Here is a 21,834-nt window from a genome sequence, read left to right on the forward strand (position 1 = left end):
ACAAAAACGTGATGAAACGACTAAAAACAGATGAAAACACCACAAAAACGTGATAAAACAACTAAAAACAGACGAAACACACCACAAAAACGTGATGAAACTACCAAAAACAGATGAAAACACCACAAAAAAATGACAAAACGACAAAAAAAGATCAAAACACCACAAAAATATGATAAAACAACTAAAAACAGACGAAACACACCACAAAAACATAATGAAACGACTAAAAACAGACGCAAGACACCACAAAAACAACTAAAAACTGATTAAAATACCACTAAAATGTGATGAACCGACTTAAAACAAATGAAAACACCACAAAAACGTGATGAAACAACTAAAAACAGACGGAAAGCTCAACAAAAACATGACAAAACGACTAAAAACAGACGCAAAACTCCACAAAATCGTGATGAAACGACTAAAAACAGATGAAAACACCACAAAAACTTGATAAAACAACTAAAAAACAGACGAAACACACCACAAAAACGTGATATAGACTAAAATCAGATGTAAACACCAAAAAAACTGGCAAAACTACTAAAAACAGACCAAGAATCCACAAATACATGACAAAACGACTAAAAAAAGATGCAACACTCCACAAAAACATTATGAAACGACTAAAAACAGATGAAAACACCACAAAAACGTGATGAAACGACTAAAAACAGACGAAAACACCACAGAAACATGAAAAAACTCATAAAAACGGATGAAAACATCTCGAAAAGGTGAAAAAAACGACTAAAAACAGATGAAAACACCATAAAAAAGTTAAAAAACAACTAAATACAGATGAAAACACCACAAAAATATGATAAAACAACTAAAAACAGAGAAAACACACCACAAAAACGTGATGAAACGACTAAAAACAGACGCAAGACACTACAAAAACAACTAAAAGCAGATGAAAACACCACAAAAACGTGATGAAACGCCTCAAAACAGATGAAAACACTAAAAAACATGACAAAACAACTAAAAACAGACGAAAACATCACAAAAACGTCACAAAAACGTGATGAAATGACTAAAAACAGATGAAAATACCACAAAAATGTGATGAAACGACTAAAAACAAATGAAAACACCACAAAACGTGATAAGACAACTAAAAACAGACGAAACACACCACAAAAACGTGATGAAACGACTAAAAACAGATGAAAACACCACAAAAACGTGATGAAACCACTTAAAACAGATGAAAACACCACAAAAATATGATAAAACAACTAAAAAAAGACGAAAACACCATAAAAACGTGATGGAATTACTAAAAACAGACAAAACACCAACAAAAACGTGATGAAACGACTAAAAACAGACGAAAACACCACAAAAACGTGATGAAACAACTAAAAACAGATGCAAAACTAAACAAAAACGTGATGAAACGACTAAAAACAGATGAAAACACCACAATAACGTGATAAAACAACTAAAAACAGACGAAACACACCACAAAAACGTGATGAAACGACTAAAAACAGACGCAAAACTCCACAAAAACATGATGAATAGACTAAAAACAGACGCAAAACTCCAAAAGAACATGACAAAACGACTAAAAACAGATGAACACCACTAAAACGTGACAAAACGATTAAAAACAGACAACACCACAAAAACATGACAAAACGACTAAAAACAGACACAAAATTACACAAAAACATTATAAAAACGACTAAACACGGATGGAAACACCACAGAAACTTAATGAAATGACTAAAAACAGACAAAAACGTGATGAACCGACTTACAATAGATGAAAACACCACAAAAACGTGTAAAAATGACTAAAAACAGATGAAAACACCACAAAATGTGATGAACCGACTTAAAAGAGATGAGAACACCACAAAAACGTGACAAAACCACTAAAAACAGACGCAAAACTCCACAAAAATATGATGAAATGACTAAAAACGGATGAAAGCACCACAAAAAGGTGACAAAACGACTAAAAACAGACGAAAACACCACAAGAACATGACAAAACAACTAAAAACAGACGCAAAACTCCACAAAAACATGATGAAACGACTAAAAACAGATGAAAAAATCACAAAAACGTGATGAAACGACTAAAAACAGACAAAAACACCACAAAAACATGATGAAACGACTACAAACAGATGCAAAACTCCACAGAAATATGACAAAACGACTAAAAACAGATGAAAACACCACTAAAACGTGACAAAACGACTAAAAACAGATGCAAAACTCAACAAAAACGTGATGAATCGACTAAAAACAAATGAAAACACCACAAAAAAATGAAAGAACAACTAAAAACATATCAAAACACCACAAAAACGTGATAAAACGACTAAAAGCAGACGAAAACACAACAAATATGTGATGGAACAACTTAAAACAGATGCAAAACACCACAAACACATGACAAAACGACTAAAAACAGACAAAACACCACAAAAACGTGATGAAACGACTAGAAACAGACGCAAAATTCCACAGAAACATGACAAAACGACTAAAAACTCATTAAATACCACGAAAACGTGACAAAAGGACTAAAAACAGACAAAACACTAACAAAAACGTGATGAAACGACTAAAAACAGACGAAAACACCACAAATATGTTAAGAAACGACTTAAGACAGATGAAAACACCACAAAAACATGACAAAAATGACTATAAACAGATGAAAACACCAAAAAAACGTGATGAAACGACTAAAAACAAATGAAAACACCACAAAACGTGATAAGACAACTAAAAACAGACGAAACACACCACAAAAACGTGATGAAACGACTAAAAACAGATGAAAACACCACAAAAACGTGATGAAACCACTTAAAACAGATGAAAACACCACAAAAATATGATAAAACAACTAAAAAAAGACGAAAACACCACAAAAACGTGATGGAATTACTAAAAACACACAAAACACCAACAAAAACGTGATGAAACGACTAAAAACAGACGAAAACACCACAAAAACGTTATGAACCGACTTAAAACAGATGAAAACACCACAAAAATGGGACAAAATGACTAAAAACAGACGAAAACACCACAAGAACATGACAAAACAACTAAAAACAGACGCAAAACTCCAGAAAAACATGATGAAACGACTAAAAACAGATGAAAACACCACAAAAACGTGACAAAAAAAACTAAAAACGGATGAAAATACCACAAAAACGTGATAAAACAACTATAATCAGACGAAACACACCACAAAAACGTGATGAAACGACTAAAAACAAACGCAAGACACCACAAAAACGACTAAAAACAGATGAAAACACCACAAAAACGTGATGAAACAACTAAAAACAGATGCAAAACTAAACAAAAACGTGATGAAACGACTAAAAACAGATGAAAACACCACAAAAACGTGATAAAACAACTAAAAACAGATGAAACACACCACAAAAACGTGATGAAACGACTAAAAACGTACGCAAGACACCACAAAAATGTGACAAAAAGACTAAAAACAGATAAAAACTGCGCAAAAACGTGATGAAACGTCTAATAACAGATTAAAACACCACAAAAACATGATAAAACAACTAAAAAAAGACGAAAACACCACAAAAACGTGATGAAACGACTAAAAACAGACGCAAAACTCCACAAAAACATGATGAATAGACTAAAAACAGACGCAAAACTCCAAAAGAACATGACAAAACGACTAAAAACAGATGAACACCACTAAAACGTGACAAAACGATTAAAAACAGACAACACCACAAAAACATGACAAAACGACTAAAAACAGACGCAAAACTACACAAAAACATTATAAAAACGACTAAACACGGATGGAAACACCACAAAAACGTGATGAAACGACTAAAAACAGACGAAAACACCACAAAAACATGACAAAACGACGAAAAACGGATGAAAACACCACAAAAACAAATGACAAAACGACCAAAAAAAGATCAAAACACCACAAAAATCTGATAAAACAAATAAAAACACACGAAAACACCACAAAAAAGTGATGAAACGACTAAAAACAGACGCAAAACTCCACAAAACATGATGAAACGACTGAAAACAGACGCAAAACTCCACAAAAACATGACAGAACAACTAAAAACATATCAAAACACCACAAAAACGTGATAAAACGACTAAAAACAGACGAAAACACAACAAATATGTGATGAAACGACTAGAAACAGACGCAAAATTCCACAGAAACATGACAAAACGACTAAAAACTCATTAAAATACCACTAAAACGTGACAAAAGGACTAAAAACAGACAAAACACTAACAAAAACGTGATGAAACGACTAAAAACAGACGAAAAAAACACAAATATGTTAAGAAACGACTTAAGACAGATGAAAACACCACAAAAAACGTGATGAAACGACTAAAAACAGATGAAAACACCACAAAACGTGATAAGACAACTAAAAACAGACGAAACACACCACAAAAACGTGATGAAACGACTAAAAACAGATGAAAACACCACAAAAACGTGATGAAACCACTTAAAACAGATAAAAACACCACAAAAATATGATAAAACAACTAAAAAAAGACGAAAACACCACAAAAACGTGATGGAATTACTAAAAACAGACGAAAACACCAACAAAAACGTGATGAAACGACTAAAAACAGACGAAAACACCACAAAAACGTTATGAACCGACTTAAAACTGATGAAAACACCACAAAAATGTGACAAAATGACTAAAAACAGACAAAAACACCACAAGAACATGACAAAACAACTAAAAACAGACGCAAAACTCCAGAAAAACATGATGAAACGACTAAAAACAGATGAAAGCACCACAAAAACGTGACAAAAAAAAATAAAAACGGATGAAAATACCACAAAAACGTGATAAAACAACTATAAACAGACGAAACACACCACAAAAACGTGATGAAACGACTAAAAACAAACGCAAGACACCACAAAAAAGACTAAAAACAGATGAAAACACCACAAAAACGTGATGAAACAACTAAAAACAGATGCAAAACTAAACAAAAACGTGATGAAACGACTAAAAACAGATGAAAACACCACAAAAACGTGATAAAACAACTAAAAACAGACGAAACACACCACAAAAACGTGATGAAACGACTAAAAACAGACGCAAGACACCACAAAAATGTGACAAAAAGACTAAAAACAGATAAAAACTGCGCAAAAACGTGATGAAACGTCTAATAATAGATTAAAACACCACAAAAACATGATAAAACAACTAAAAAAAGACGAAAACACCACAAGAACGTGATGAAACGACTAAAAACAGACGCAAAACTCCACAAAAACATGATAAAAACTACTAAACACGGATGGAAACACCACAAAAACGTGATGAAACGACTAAAAACAGACGAAAACACCACAAAAACATGACAAAACGACGAAAAACGGATGAAAACACCACAAAAACAAATGACAAAACGACCAAAAAAAGATCAAAACACCACAAAAATCTGATAAAACAAATAAAAACACACGAAAACACCACAAACGACGTAGTGATGAAACGACTAAAAACAGACGCAAAACTCCACAAAACATGATGAAACGACTGAAAACAGACGCAAAACTCCACAAAAACATGACAAAACAACTAAAAACATATCCAAACACCACAAAAACGTGATGAAACGACTAAAAACTGACGAAAACACAACAAATATGTGATGAAACGACTTAAAACAGACGCAAAACACCACAAAAACATGGCAATACGACTAAAAACAGACGAAAAATTCCACAGAAACATGACAAAACGACTAAAAACTGTTTGAAATACCACTAAAACGTGACAAAACGACTAAAAACAGACGAAAACACCAACAAAAACGTGATTAAACGACTAAAATCAGACGAAAACACCACAAATACGTTATGAAACGACTTAAAACAGATGAAAACACCACAAAAACATGACAAAAATGACTAAAAACAGATGAAAACACCACGAAAACGTGATGAAACGACTAAAAACAGATGAAAACACCACAAAACGTGATAAGACAACTAAAAACAGACGAAACACACCACAAAAACGTGATGAAACGACTAAAAACAGATGAAAACACCACAAAAACGTGACAAAAATGACTAAAAACAGATGAAAACACCACAAAAACGTGATAAAACAACTATAAACAGACGAAACACACCACAAAAATGTGATTAAACGACTAAAAACAGACGCAAGACACCGCAAAAACGACTAAAAACAGATGAAAACACCACAAAAACGTGATGAAACGACTAAAAACAGACGAAAACACCACTAAACCGTGATGAAACAACTAAAAACAGATGCAAAACTCCACAAAAACATGATGAAACGACTAAAAACAGACGCACAACTCCACAGAAACATTACAAAACGACTAAAAACAGATGAAAAGCCCACAAAAACATGAAAAAACGACTAAAAACAGACGCAAAACTCCACAAAAACATTATGAAACAACTAAAAACAGATGAAAACACCACAAAAACGTGATGAAACGACTAAAAACAGACGAAAAACCCACAGAAACATGACAAAACGACTAAAAACGGATGAAAACACCACAAAAACATGACAAAACGACTAAAAACGGACGCCAAGCTCCATAAAACAATGCAAAATGACTAAAAACAGACGCAAAACTCCACAAAAATGTGATGAAACAACTTAAAGCAGATGAAAACACCAAAAAACCTGACAAAACGACTAAAAACAGACCAAGACTCCACAAAAACATGACAAAACAACCAAAAACAGACGCAAAACTCCACAAAAACATGACAAAACAACTAAAAACCTATCCAAACACCACAAAAATGTGATGAAACGACTAAAAACTGACGAAAACACCACAAATATGTGATAAAACGACTTAAAACAGACCCAAAACACCACAAAAACATGGCAATACGACTAAAAACAGACGAAAACACCACAAAAACGTGATGAAACGACTAAAAACAGACGAAAAATTCCACAGAAACATGACAAAACGACTAAAAACTGTTTAAAATACCACTAAAACGTGACAAAACGACTAAAAACAGACGAAAACACCAACAAAAACGTGATGAAACGACTAAAATCAGACGAAAACACCACAAATACGTTATGAAACGACTTAAAACAGATGAAAACACCACAAAAACATGACAAAAATGACTAAAAACAGATGAAAACACCACAAAAACGTGATGAAACGACTAAAAACAGATGAAAACATCACGAAACGTGATAAGACAACTAAAAACAGACGAAACACACCACAAAAACGTGATGAAACGACTAAAAACAGATGAAAACACCACAAAAACGTGACAAAAATTACTAAAAACAGATGAAAACACCACAAAAACGTGACAAAACAACTATAAACAGACGAAACACACCACAAAAATGTGATGAAACGACTAAAAACAGACGCAAGACACCGCAAAAACGACTAAAAACAGATGAAAACACCACAAAAACGTGATGAAACGACTAAAAACAGACGAAAACACCACTAAACCGTGATGAAACAACTAAAAACAGATGCAAAACTCCACAAAAACATGATGAAACGACTAAAAACAGACGCAAAACTCCACAGAAACATTACAAAACGACTAAAAACAGATGAAAACACCACTAAAACGTGACAAAACGACTAAAAACAGATGCAAAACTCAACAAAAACGTGATGAATCGACTAAAAACAAATGAAAACACCACAAAAAAATGAAAGAACAACTAAAAACATATCAAAACACCACAAAAACGTGATAAAACGACTAAAAGCAGACGAAAACACAACAAATATGTGATGGAACAACTTAAAACAGATGCAAAACACCACAAACACATGACAAAACGACTAAAAACAGACAAAACACCACAAAAACGTGATGAAACGACTAGAAACAGACGCAAAATTCCACAGAAACATGACAAAACGACTAAAAACTCATTAAATACCACGAAAACGTGACAAAAGGACTAAAAACAGACAAAACACTACCAAAAACGTGATGAAACGACTAAAAACAGACGAAAACACCACAAATATGTTAAGAAACGACTTAAGACAGATGAAAACACCACAAAAACATGACAAAAATGACTATAAACAGATGAAAACACCAAAAAAACGTGATGAAACGACTAAAAACAAATGAAAACACCACAAAACGTGATAAGACAACTAAAAACAGACGAAACACACCACAAAAACGTGATGAAACGACTAAAAACAGATGAAAACACCACAAAAACGTGATGAAACCACTTAAAACAGATGAAAACACCACAAAAATATGATAAAACAACTAAAAAAAGACGAAAACACCACAAAAACGTGATGGAATTACTAAAAACACACAAAACACCAACAAAAACGTGATGAAACGACTAAAAACAGACGAAAACACCACAAAAACGTTATGAACCGACTTAAAACAGATGAAAACACCACAAAAATGGGACAAAATGACTAAAAACAGACGAAAACACCACAAGAACATGACAAAACAACTAAAAACAGACGCAAAACTCCAGAAAAACATGATGAAACGACTAAAAACAGATGAAAACACCACAAAAACGTGACAAAAAAAACTAAAAACGGATGAAAATACCACAAAAACGTGATAAAACAACTATAATCAGACGAAACACACCACAAAAACGTGATGAAACGACTAAAAACAAACGCAAGACACCACAAAAACGACTAAAAACAGATGAAAACACCACAAAAACGTGATGAAACAACTAAAAACAGATGCAAAACTAAACAAAAACGTGATGAAACGACTAAAAACAGATGAAAACACCACAAAAACGTGATAAAACAACTAAAAACAGACGAAACACACCACAAAAACGTGATGAAACGACTAAAAACGTACGCAAGACACCACAAAAATGTGACAAAAAGACTAAAAACAGATAAAAACTGCGCAAAAACGTGATGAAACGTCTAATAACAGATTAAAACACCACAAAAACATGATAAAACAACTAAAAAAAGACGAAAACACCACAAAAACGTGATGAAACGACTAAAAACAGACGCAAAACTCCACAAAAACATGATGAATAGACTAAAAACAGACGCAAAACTCCAAAAGAACATGACAAAACGACTAAAAACAGATGAACACCACTAAAACGTGACAAAACGATTAAAAACAGACAACACCACAAAAACATGACAAAACGACTAAAAACAGACGCAAAACTACACAAAAACATTATAAAAACGACTAAACACGGATGGAAACACCACAAAAACGTGATGAAACGACTAAAAACAGACGAAAACACCACAAAAACATGACAAAACGACGAAAAACGGATGAAAACACCACAAAAACAAATGACAAAACGACCAAAAAAAGATCAAAACACCACAAAAATCTGATAAAACAAATAAAAACACACGAAAACACCACAAAAAAGTGATGAAACGACTAAAAACAGACGCAAAACTCCACAAAACATGATGAAACGACTGAAAACAGACGCAAAACTCCACAAAAACATGACAGAACAACTAAAAACATATCAAAACACCACAAAAACGTGATAAAACGACTAAAAACAGACGAAAACACAACAAATATGTGATGAAACGACTAGAAACAGACGCAAAATTCCACAGAAACATGACAAAACGACTAAAAACTCATTAAAATACCACTAAAACGTGACAAAAGGACTAAAAACAGACAAAACACTAACAAAAACGTGATGAAACGACTAAAAACAGACGAAAAAAACACAAATATGTTAAGAAACGACTTAAGACAGATGAAAACACCACAAAAAACGTGATGAAACGACTAAAAACAGATGAAAACACCACAAAACGTGATAAGACAACTAAAAACAGACGAAACACACCACAAAAACGTGATGAAACGACTAAAAACAGATGAAAACACCACAAAAACGTGATGAAACCACTTAAAACAGATAAAAACACCACAAAAATATGATAAAACAACTAAAAAAAGACGAAAACACCACAAAAACGTGATGGAATTACTAAAAACAGACGAAAACACCAACAAAAACGTGATGAAACGACTAAAAACAGACGAAAACACCACAAAAACGTTATGAACCGACTTAAAACTGATGAAAACACCACAAAAATGTGACAAAATGACTAAAAACAGACAAAAACACCACAAGAACATGACAAAACAACTAAAAACAGACGCAAAACTCCAGAAAAACATGATGAAACGACTAAAAACAGATGAAAGCACCACAAAAACGTGACAAAAAAAAATAAAAACGGATGAAAATACCACAAAAACGTGATAAAACAACTATAAACAGACGAAACACACCACAAAAACGTGATGAAACGACTAAAAACAAACGCAAGACACCACAAAAAAGACTAAAAACAGATGAAAACACCACAAAAACGTGATGAAACAACTAAAAACAGATGCAAAACTAAACAAAAACGTGATGAAACGACTAAAAACAGATGAAAACACCACAAAAACGTGATAAAACAACTAAAAACAGACGAAACACACCACAAAAACGTGATGAAACGACTAAAAACAGACGCAAGACACCACAAAAATGTGACAAAAAGACTAAAAACAGATAAAAACTGCGCAAAAACGTGATGAAACGTCTAATAATAGATTAAAACACCACAAAAACATGATAAAACAACTAAAAAAAGACGAAAACACCACAAGAACGTGATGAAACGACTAAAAACAGACGCAAAACTCCACAAAAACATGATAAAAACTACTAAACACGGATGGAAACACCACAAAAACGTGATGAAACGACTAAAAACAGACGAAAACACCACAAAAACATGACAAAACGACGAAAAACGGATGAAAACACCACAAAAACAAATGACAAAACGACCAAAAAAAGATCAAAACACCACAAAAATCTGATAAAACAAATAAAAACACACGAAAACACCACAAACGACGTAGTGATGAAACGACTAAAAACAGACGCAAAACTCCACAAAACATGATGAAACGACTGAAAACAGACGCAAAACTCCACAAAAACATGACAAAACAACTAAAAACATATCCAAACACCACAAAAACGTGATGAAACGACTAAAAACTGACGAAAACACAACAAATATGTGATGAAACGACTTAAAACAGACGCAAAACACCACAAAAACATGGCAATACGACTAAAAACAGACGAAAAATTCCACAGAAACATGACAAAACGACTAAAAACTGTTTGAAATACCACTAAAACGTGACAAAACGACTAAAAACAGACGAAAACACCAACAAAAACGTGATTAAACGACTAAAATCAGACGAAAACACCACAAATACGTTATGAAACGACTTAAAACAGATGAAAACACCACAAAAACATGACAAAAATGACTAAAAACAGATGAAAACACCACGAAAACGTGATGAAACGACTAAAAACAGATGAAAACACCACAAAACGTGATAAGACAACTAAAAACAGACGAAACACACCACAAAAACGTGATGAAACGACTAAAAACAGATGAAAACACCACAAAAACGTGACAAAAATGACTAAAAACAGATGAAAACACCACAAAAACGTGATAAAACAACTATAAACAGACGAAACACACCACAAAAATGTGATTAAACGACTAAAAACAGACGCAAGACACCGCAAAAACGACTAAAAACAGATGAAAACACCACAAAAACGTGATGAAACGACTAAAAACAGACGAAAACACCACTAAACCGTGATGAAACAACTAAAAACAGATGCAAAACTCCACAAAAACATGATGAAACGACTAAAAACAGACGCACAACTCCACAGAAACATTACAAAACGACTAAAAACAGATGAAAAGCCCACAAAAACATGAAAAAACGACTAAAAACAGACGCAAAACTCCACAAAAATATTATGAAACAACTAAAAACAGATGAAAACACCACAAAAACGTGATGAAACGACTAAAAACAGACGAAAAACCCACAGAAACATGACAAAACGACTAAAAACGGATGAAAACACCACAAAAACATGACAAAACGACTAAAAACGGACGCCAAGCTCCATAAAACAATGCAAAATGACTAAAAACAGACGCAAAACTCCACAAAAATGTGATGAAACAACTTAAAGCAGATGAAAACACCAAAAAACCTGACAAAACGACTAAAAACAGACCAAGACTCCACAAAAACATGACAAAACAACCAAAAACAGACGCAAAACTCCACAAAAACATGACAAAACAACTAAAAACATATCCAAACACCACAAAAATGTGATGAAACGACTAAAAACTGACGAAAACACCACAAATATGTGATAAAACGACTTAAAACAGACCCAAAACACCACAAAAACATGGCAATACGACTAAAAACAGACGAAAACACCACAAAAACGTGATGAAACGACTAAAAACAGACGAAAAATTCCACAGAAACATGACAAAACGACTAAAAACTGTTTAAAATACCACTAAAACGTGACAAAACGACTAAAAACAGACGAAAACACCAACAAAAACGTGATGAAACGACTAAAATCAGACGAAAACACCACAAATACGTTATGAAACGACTTAAAACAGATGAAAACACCACAAAAACATGACAAAAATGACTAAAAACAGATGAAAACACCACAAAAACGTGATGAAACGACTAAAAACAGATGAAAACATCACGAAACGTGATAAGACAACTAAAAACAGACGAAACACACCACAAAAACGTGATGAAACGACTAAAAACAGATGAAAACACCACAAAAACGTGACAAAAATGACTAAAAACAGATGAAAACACCACAAAAACGTGACAAAACAACTATAAACAGACGAAACACACCACAAAAATGTGATGAAACGACTAAAAACAGACGCAAGACACCGCAAAAACGACTAAAAACAGATGAAAACACCACAAAAACGTGATGAAACGACTAAAAACAGACGAAAACACCACTAAACCGTGATGAAACAACTAAAAACAGATGCAAAATTCCACAAAAACATGATGAAACGACTAAAAACAGACGCAAAACTCCACAGAAACATTACAAAACGACTAAAAACAGATGAAAACACCACTAAAACGTGACAAAACGATTAAAAACAGGCAACACCACAAAAACTTGAGAAAACGACTAAAAACAGACGCAAAACTCCACAAAAACATTATGAAACAACTAAAAACAGATGAAAACACCACAAAAACGTGATGAAACGACTAAAAACAGACGAAAAACCCTCAGAAACATGACAAAACGACTAAAAACGGATGAAAACACCACAAAAACATGACAAAACGACTAAAAACGGACGCCAAGCTCCATAAAACAATGCAAAACGACTAAAAACAGACGCAAAACTCCACAAAAATGTGATGAAACAACTTAAAACAGATGAAAACACCAAAAAACCTGACAAAACGACTAAAAACAGACCAAGACTCCACAAAAACATGACAAAACAACCAAAAACAGACGCAAAACTTCACAAAAACATGACGAAACGACTAAAAACAGATGAAAGCACCACAAAAACGTGACAAAACGATTAAAAACAGACAAAAACACCACAAAAACGTGATGAAACGCCTAAAAATAGACGCAAAACTCCACAAAAACATAATGAAACGACTAAAAACAGATGAAAACACCACAAAAGGCGATGAAACGTCCAAAAAAACAGACGAAAACACCACAAAAACATTACAAAACGACTAAAAACAGATGAAAACACCACAAAAACATGACGAAACGATTAGAAACGGATGAAAACAACACAAAAACATGACAAAAATGACTAAAGATAGATGAAAACACAGCAAAAAGAAGCAAAATTCAACGAAAATGTGATGAAATCATTAAAAACAGACGCAAAGCTCCACAAAAACATGACAAAACAACTAAAAACACACGCAAAACTCCACAAAAATAATATTGAACGACTAAAAACAGATGAAAACACCACAAAAAAACGTGATGAAACGACTTAAAACAGACGAAAACACCACAAAAACACGAAAAAACGACTAAAAAACAGATGAAAACACCACAATAACTTGACAAAAACGACTAAAAACAGATGAAAACACCACAAAAACGTGATGAATCGACTGAAAACAGACGCAAAATTCCACAAAAATGTGATGAAAAGATTAAAAACGGATGCAAAGCTCCACAAAAACATGACAAAACGACTAAAAACAGATGAAAACACCGCAAAAACGTGATGAAACTCCTAAAAACAGATCAAAAAACATGACAAAACAACTAAAAACAGACGAAAACACCACAGAAACTTGATGAAATGACTAAAAACAGACAAAAACACCACAAAAACGTGATGAAACGACTAAAAACAGACGAAAAGCCCACAAAAACATGAAAAAACGACTAAAAACAGACGCAAAACTCCACATAAACATTATGAAACGACTAAAAACAGATGAAAACACCACAAAAACGTGATGAAACGACTAAAAACAGACGAAAAACCCACAAAAACATGACAAAACGACTAAAAACGGATGAAAACACCACAAAAACATGACAAAACGACTAAAAACAGACGCAAAGCTCCATAAAACAATGCAAAACGACTAAAAACAGACGCAAAACTCCACAAAAATGTGATGAAACAACTAAAAACAGATGAAAACACCAAAAAAACTGACAAAACGACTAAAAACATACCAAGACTCCACAAAAACATGACAAAACGACTAAAAATAGACGCAAAACTCCACAAAAACATTATGAAACGACTGAAAACAGACGCAAAATTCCACAAAAATGTGATGAAAAGATTAAAAACGGATGCAAAGCTCCACAAAAACATGACAAAACGACTAAAAACAGATGAAAACACCGCAAAAACGTGATGAAACTCCTAAAAACAGATTAAAAAAACAAAAAACATGACAAAACAACTAAAAACAGACGAAAACACCACAGAAACTTGATGAAATGACTAAAAACAGACAAAAACACCACAAAAACGTGATGAAACGACTAAAAACGGACGAAAAGCCCACAAAAACATGAAAAAACGACTAAAAACAGACGCAAAACTCCACAAAAACATTATGAAACGACTAAAAACAGATGAAAACACCACAAAAACGTGATGAAACGACTAAAAACAGACGAAAAACCCACAAAAACATGACAAAACGACTAAAAACGGATGAAAACACCACAAAAACATGACAAAACGACTAAAAACAGACGCAAAGCTCCATAAAACAATGCAAAACGACTAAAAACAGACGCAAAACTCTACAAAAATGTGATGAAACAACTAAAAACAGATGAAAACACCAAAAAAACTGACAAAACGACTAAAAACATACCAAGACTCTACAAAAACATGACAAAACGACTAAAAATAGACGCAAAACTCCACAAAAACATTATGAAACGACTGAAAACAGATGAAAACACCACAAATACGTGATGAAACGACTAAAAACAGACGAAAACCCCACAAAAACATGAAAAAAAGACTAAAAATGGATGAAATTACCACAAAAACGTGACAAAAATTACCTAAAGTAGATGCAAACACCACAAAAAGGTGACAAAAACGACTAAAAATAGATGAAAACACCACAAAAACGTGACAAAAGGACCAACCAAAGATCAAAACACCACAAAAATATGATAAAACAACTAAAAACAGACGAAAACACCACAAATATGTGATGAAACGACTTAAAACAGAGGCAAAACACCACAAAAACATGACAAAACGACTAAAAACAGACGAAAACACCACAAAAACGTGATGAAACGACTAAAAACAGACGCAAAATTCCACAAAAATGTGATGAAAAGATTAAAAACGGATGCAAAGCTCCACAAAAACATGACAAAACGACTAAAAACAGATGAAAACACCGCAAAAACGTGATGAAACTCCTAAAAACAGATTAAAAAAAACAAAAAACATGACAAAACAACTAAAAACAGACGAAAACACCACAGAAACTTGATGAAATGACTAAAAACAGACAAAAACACCACAAAAACGTGATGAAACGACTAAAAACAGACGAAAAGCCCACAAAAACATGAAAAAACGACTAAAAACAGACGCAAAACTCCACATAAACATTATGAAACGACTAAAAACAGATGAAAACACCACAAAAACGTGATGAAACGACTAAAAACAGACGAAAAACCCACAAAAACATGACAAAACGACTAAAAACGGATGAAAACACCACAAAAACATGACAAAACGACTAAAAACAGACGCAAAGCTCCATAAAACAATGCAAAACGACTAAAAACAGACGCAAAACTCCACAAAAATGTGATGAAACAACTAAAAACAGATGAAAACACCAAAAAAACTGACAAAACGACTAAAAACATACCAAGACTCCACAAAAACATGACAAAACGACTAAAAATAGACGCAAAACTCCACAAAAACATTATGAAACGACTGAAAACAGACGCAAAATTCCACAAAAATGTGATGAAAAGATTAAAAACGGATGCAAAGCTCCACAAAAACATGACAAAACGACTAAAAACAGATGAAAACACCGCAAAAACGTGATGAAACTCCTAAAAACAGATTGAAAAAACAAAAAACATGACAAAACAACTAAAAACAGACGAAAACACCACAGAAACTTGATGAAATGACTAAAAACAGACAAAAACACCACAAAAACGTGATGAAACGACTAAAAACGGACGAAAAGCCCACAAAAACATGAAAAAACGACTAAAAACAGACGCAAAACTCCACAAAAACATTATGAAACGACTAAAAACAGATGAAAACACCACAAAAACGTGATGAAACGACTAAAAACAGACGAAAACCCACAAAAACATGACAAAACGACTAAAAACGGATGAAAACACCACAAAAACATGACAAAACGACTAAAAACAGACGCAAAGCTCCATAAAACAATGCAAAACGACTAAAAACAGACGCAAAACTCCACAAAAATGTGATGAAACAACTAAAAACAGATGAAAACACCAAAAAAACTGACAAAACGACTAAAAACATACCAAGACTCTACAAAAACATGACAAAACGACTAAAAATAGACGCAAAACTCCACAAAAACATTATGAAACGACTGAAAACAGATGAAAACACCACAAATACGTGATGAAACGACTAAAAACAGACGAAAACCCCACAAAAACATGAAAAAAAGACTAAAAATGGATGAAATTACCACAAAAACGTGACAAAAATTACCTAAAGTAGATGCAAACACCACAAAAAGGTGACAAAAACGACTAAAAACAGATGAAAACACCACAAAAACGTGACAAAAGGACCAACCAAAGATCAAAACACCACAAAAATATGATAAAACAACTAAAAACAGACGAAAACACCACAAATATGTGATGAAACGACTTAAAACAGAGGCAAAACACCACAAAAACATGAAAAAACGACTAAAAACAGACGAAAACACCACAAAAACGTGATGAAACGACTAAAAACAGACGCAAAATTCCACAAAAATGTGATGAAAAGATTAAAAACGGATGCAAAGCTCCACAAAAACATGACAAAACGACTAAAAACAGATGAAAACACCGCAAAAACGTGATGAAACTCCTAAAAACAGATTAAAAAAACAAAAAACATGACAAAACAACTAAAAACAGACGAAAACACCACAGAAACTTGATGAAATGACTAAAAACAGACAAAAACACCACAAAAACGTGATGAAACGACTAAAAACAGACGAAAAGCCCACAAAAACATGAAAAAACGACTAAAAACAGACGCAAAACTCCACATAAACATTATGAAACGACTAAAAACTGATGAAAACACCACAAAAACGTGATGAAACGACTAAAAACAGACGAAAAACCCACAAAAACATGACAAAACGACTAAAAACGGATGAAAACACCACAAAAACATGACAAAACGACTAAAAACAGACGCAAAGCTCCATAAAACAATGCAAAACGACTAAAAACAGATGCAAAACTCCACAAAAATGTGATGAAACAACTAAAAACAGATGAAAACACCAAAAAAACTGACAAAACGACTAAAAACATACCAAGACTCCACAAAAACATGACAAAACGACTAAAAATAGACGCAAAACTCCACAAAAACATTATGAAACGACTGAAAACAGACGCAAAATTCCACAAAAATGTGATGAAAAGATTAAAAACGGATGCAAAGCTCCACAAAAACATGACAAAACGACTAAAAACAGATGAAAACACCGCAAAAACATGACAAAACGACTAAAAACAGACGTAAAGCTCCATAAAACAATGCAAAACGACTAAAAACAGACGCAAAACTCCACAAAAATGTGATGAAACGACTAAAAACAGATGAAAAACCCACAAAAACATGACAAAACGACTAAAAACGGATGAAAACACCACAAAAACATGACAAAACGACTAAAAACAGACGCAAAGCTCCATAAAACAATGCAAAACGACTAAAAACAGACGCAAAACTCCACAAAAATGTGATGAAACAACTAAAAACAGATGAAAACACCAAAAAAACTGACAAAACGACTAAAAACATACCAAGACTCTACAAAAACATGACAAAACGACTAAAAATAGACGCAAAACTCCACAAAAACATTATGAAACGACTGAAAACAGATGAAAACACCACAAATACGTGATGAAACGACTAAAAACAGACGAAAACCCCACAAAAACAGGAAAAAAAGACTAAAAATGGATGAAATTACCACAAAAACGTGACAAAAATTACCTAAAGTAGATGCAAACACCACAAAAAGGTGACAAAAACGACTAAAAACAGATGAAAACACCACAAAAACGTGACAAAAGGACCAACCAAAGATCAAAACACCACAAAAATATGATAAAACAACTAAAAACAGACGAAAACACCACAAATATGTGATGAAACGACTTAAAACAGAGGCAAAACACCACAAAAACATGACAAAACGACTAAAAACAGACGAAAACACCACAAAAACGTGATGAAACGACTAAAAACAGACGCAAAATTCCACAGAAACATGACAAAACGACTAAAAACTGATTAAAATAGCACTAAAACGTGACAAAACGACTAAAAACAGACGAAAACACCAACAAAAACGTGATGAAACGACAAACAACAGACGAAAACACCACAAATATGATGAAACGACTTAAAACAGATGAAAACACCAGAAAAACATGACAAAAATGACTAGAAACAGATGAAAACACCACAAAAACGTGATAAAACAACTATAAACAGACAAAACACACCACAAAAACGTGATGAAACCACTTAAAACAGATGAAAACACCACAAAACCGTGATGAAACAACTAAAAACAGATGCAAAACTCAACAAAAACGTGATGAAACGACTAAAAACACACGCAAAACTCCACAAAAACCAACACAGTCTCACTCCCAACGCGTCAAATACTGAAGATTGGTCAGGGCCTTTGGCGTTAGTTACGGACTAAAAAGGTCTCCTTAAACGTACAAACCCGACGCAGAGGGCTTTCAACTCATTCCAATGTAAGCCCGTCCGAGGCGATATTTGAAGCTTAGGGCTATCCTTTAACGTCCATATCTGAAGTTTTGGGCTCTCCTTAAACGTCCATATTTGAAGCTCAGGGCAGTCTTTAAACGTATAAACCCGACGCAGGGGGCTTTTAACTCATTCCAATGTAAGCCCGTCCGCGCCGATATTTGAAGCGCTCCTCGGGGCGCTCTTCGGGGCGCTCTTCGGGGCGCTCTTCGGGGCGCTCATCGGAGCGCTCCTTAAACCTACAAACCCGACGCAGGGGGCTTTCAACTCATTCCAATGTAAGCAGCCTGTCCTCCACCCAAAAACGACCCTTTGATCAAGGACCCTTTGATCAAGGAGCTTATGACGACCCATAGGCACGTTTCGAGTTTAGCGGTCGTGTACACAACTACAATAAACGGTGTGTTGGTATGTCGTCATCGCCTACCCTTTAACCTTTGGCACCAATCAAAATGTGATGCGCCAGAAGGAGGCGTGGCATTCACGTTTCACTGGACGTCGTAGCATTGGTAAGTCCGTCTGTGTACTCAATTTATGTGGTCATGTTGTGTTCTGTGCGTGAGCTATCACGGTGATTGTCTCCAAATCATGTGTAAGTAAGTTAGTTCAGTTTGACGTTTAAGTTACAACTCAGTTGGGAATGCCACGGAGGTCGTATGTTAACTATCAATAAGGCGCTAAGGTTAGCGCACATGCTAACACGCTTTTTATTTATGCTATCTTGACAAAAAAATGCTACCTTATGTGATTTTGTGTATTTCCGTCAGTATTAGGACATCTGTTAACTATTTATTTAGGTAATAAACAGGTGAAAATACACTGTAAGAACTTAGAGAGCGCATTTTGATACTCAAATACAGAGCCCTGATAGTTTTAATTAGTGTTAGTGTACTCTTAACTTTTGTAGGCACACGTTTTATTTCTCTTTTTATTCTTTTGATTATTTACTCTACATTTTGCTAAATTTTTATTTTTTAGTGGCAATAAGTAACATTTATGGAAGTGCAACTAATCCTGCTTCATTTTTTTTATAATAAAAAAAACTCTCTTCATATATCACAAATCCAACGGTTCTTTTAAGAGCCATTTTCTTAATCCTTCTCCCTGTTACACTAATTTAATTTTCTGAGCTTTTGCTTTGTCATTTTGTCTCTTTGTCTTTACTTTGACTGTAGTTTGTTTGGTCTTCTGTTTGTTAGTTTCTTCTCTCTCTCTCTCTCTCTCTCTCTCCTCTAAAATGGCATCTGGAAAAGAAAAGAAAACAAAGGGACTAAAGTTTCCAGAGTTACCTAGAGGAAGAGGGACAAGAATGGGAACATTATAGCTCAACACTTTAGGAAGAATCGATCTGGTCAGTAAAATATAATACAGTTCTACTGTTAATCACAAGTTGGTCAGCAGTAATGTTTCTTGCATTATGTTTTGTGTTTATAGTTAAACCGTGTGGCGCTAGGAAGCCCCCAGAAGTGGAGGAGTTGCTGACAGATGACATTCCTCAAGATGTCCTAAGTCTTGGTACACATATTGACATCTGATAGCTTAAATAGCTTAAAGACGACCTTTATGTTTCCATTTAAAAATGTGAAATTTAGGCAACTGACTTAAGTAGTGGCCGTGATTTTTTTTTATGCACGTGCAGTAACAAAGCCATTATGGAAATGACTTTTCTGTCTTTAAATACACTGTCCTTTACATCAATTTTTGTGTTTTATTATTTTAGATCATCATCTTCAGAGACTAAAGTGGAGGATACACCCACAATGTCAGCATGGACAAGAAAACAGTTAATGTCTGAAAAAGAATTCAGAGCTGCAATGCCAGAGCTCTTGAATTCGAAATTGAGCGCAGAGATTGTAACTCCACATTGCTGTCAGCAATGTAAAACAGCTGATGCTGGTTGGTGTGTAGTCAGAAAAGGGTAGGCTTGACACGGTACCAGATTGTAAAATTTTTCTGAATTTTGATATTTTCTGGGGGGTTTTGTGTGTGTGGATATTTTTTTTACAGGCAGAGCAGAGATGATAACTGTGCTTGCCATGGGATGGAACAACAGGAAGACAGAGAGTCTGCACAAGACCCTGGCAAAAAGATTTTTCAAAGTAAGAAGTCTTTACTGCAAGTTACTGGGCTTGAATACTGGCATCACAGGTTAAAGGAGTGACAACTTTGTTCAGCTCATGTCCTGTGACTGGTGTGGTGTGGAGGCATGGCAGAGCCATATGCTGGTTGGCT

The sequence above is a fragment of the Echiichthys vipera genome (genome assembly GCF_963691815.1).
Source record: "Echiichthys vipera genome assembly, chromosome: 2".
NCBI classification, from domain to species: Eukaryota; Metazoa; Chordata; class Actinopteri; order Perciformes; family Trachinidae; genus Echiichthys; species Echiichthys vipera.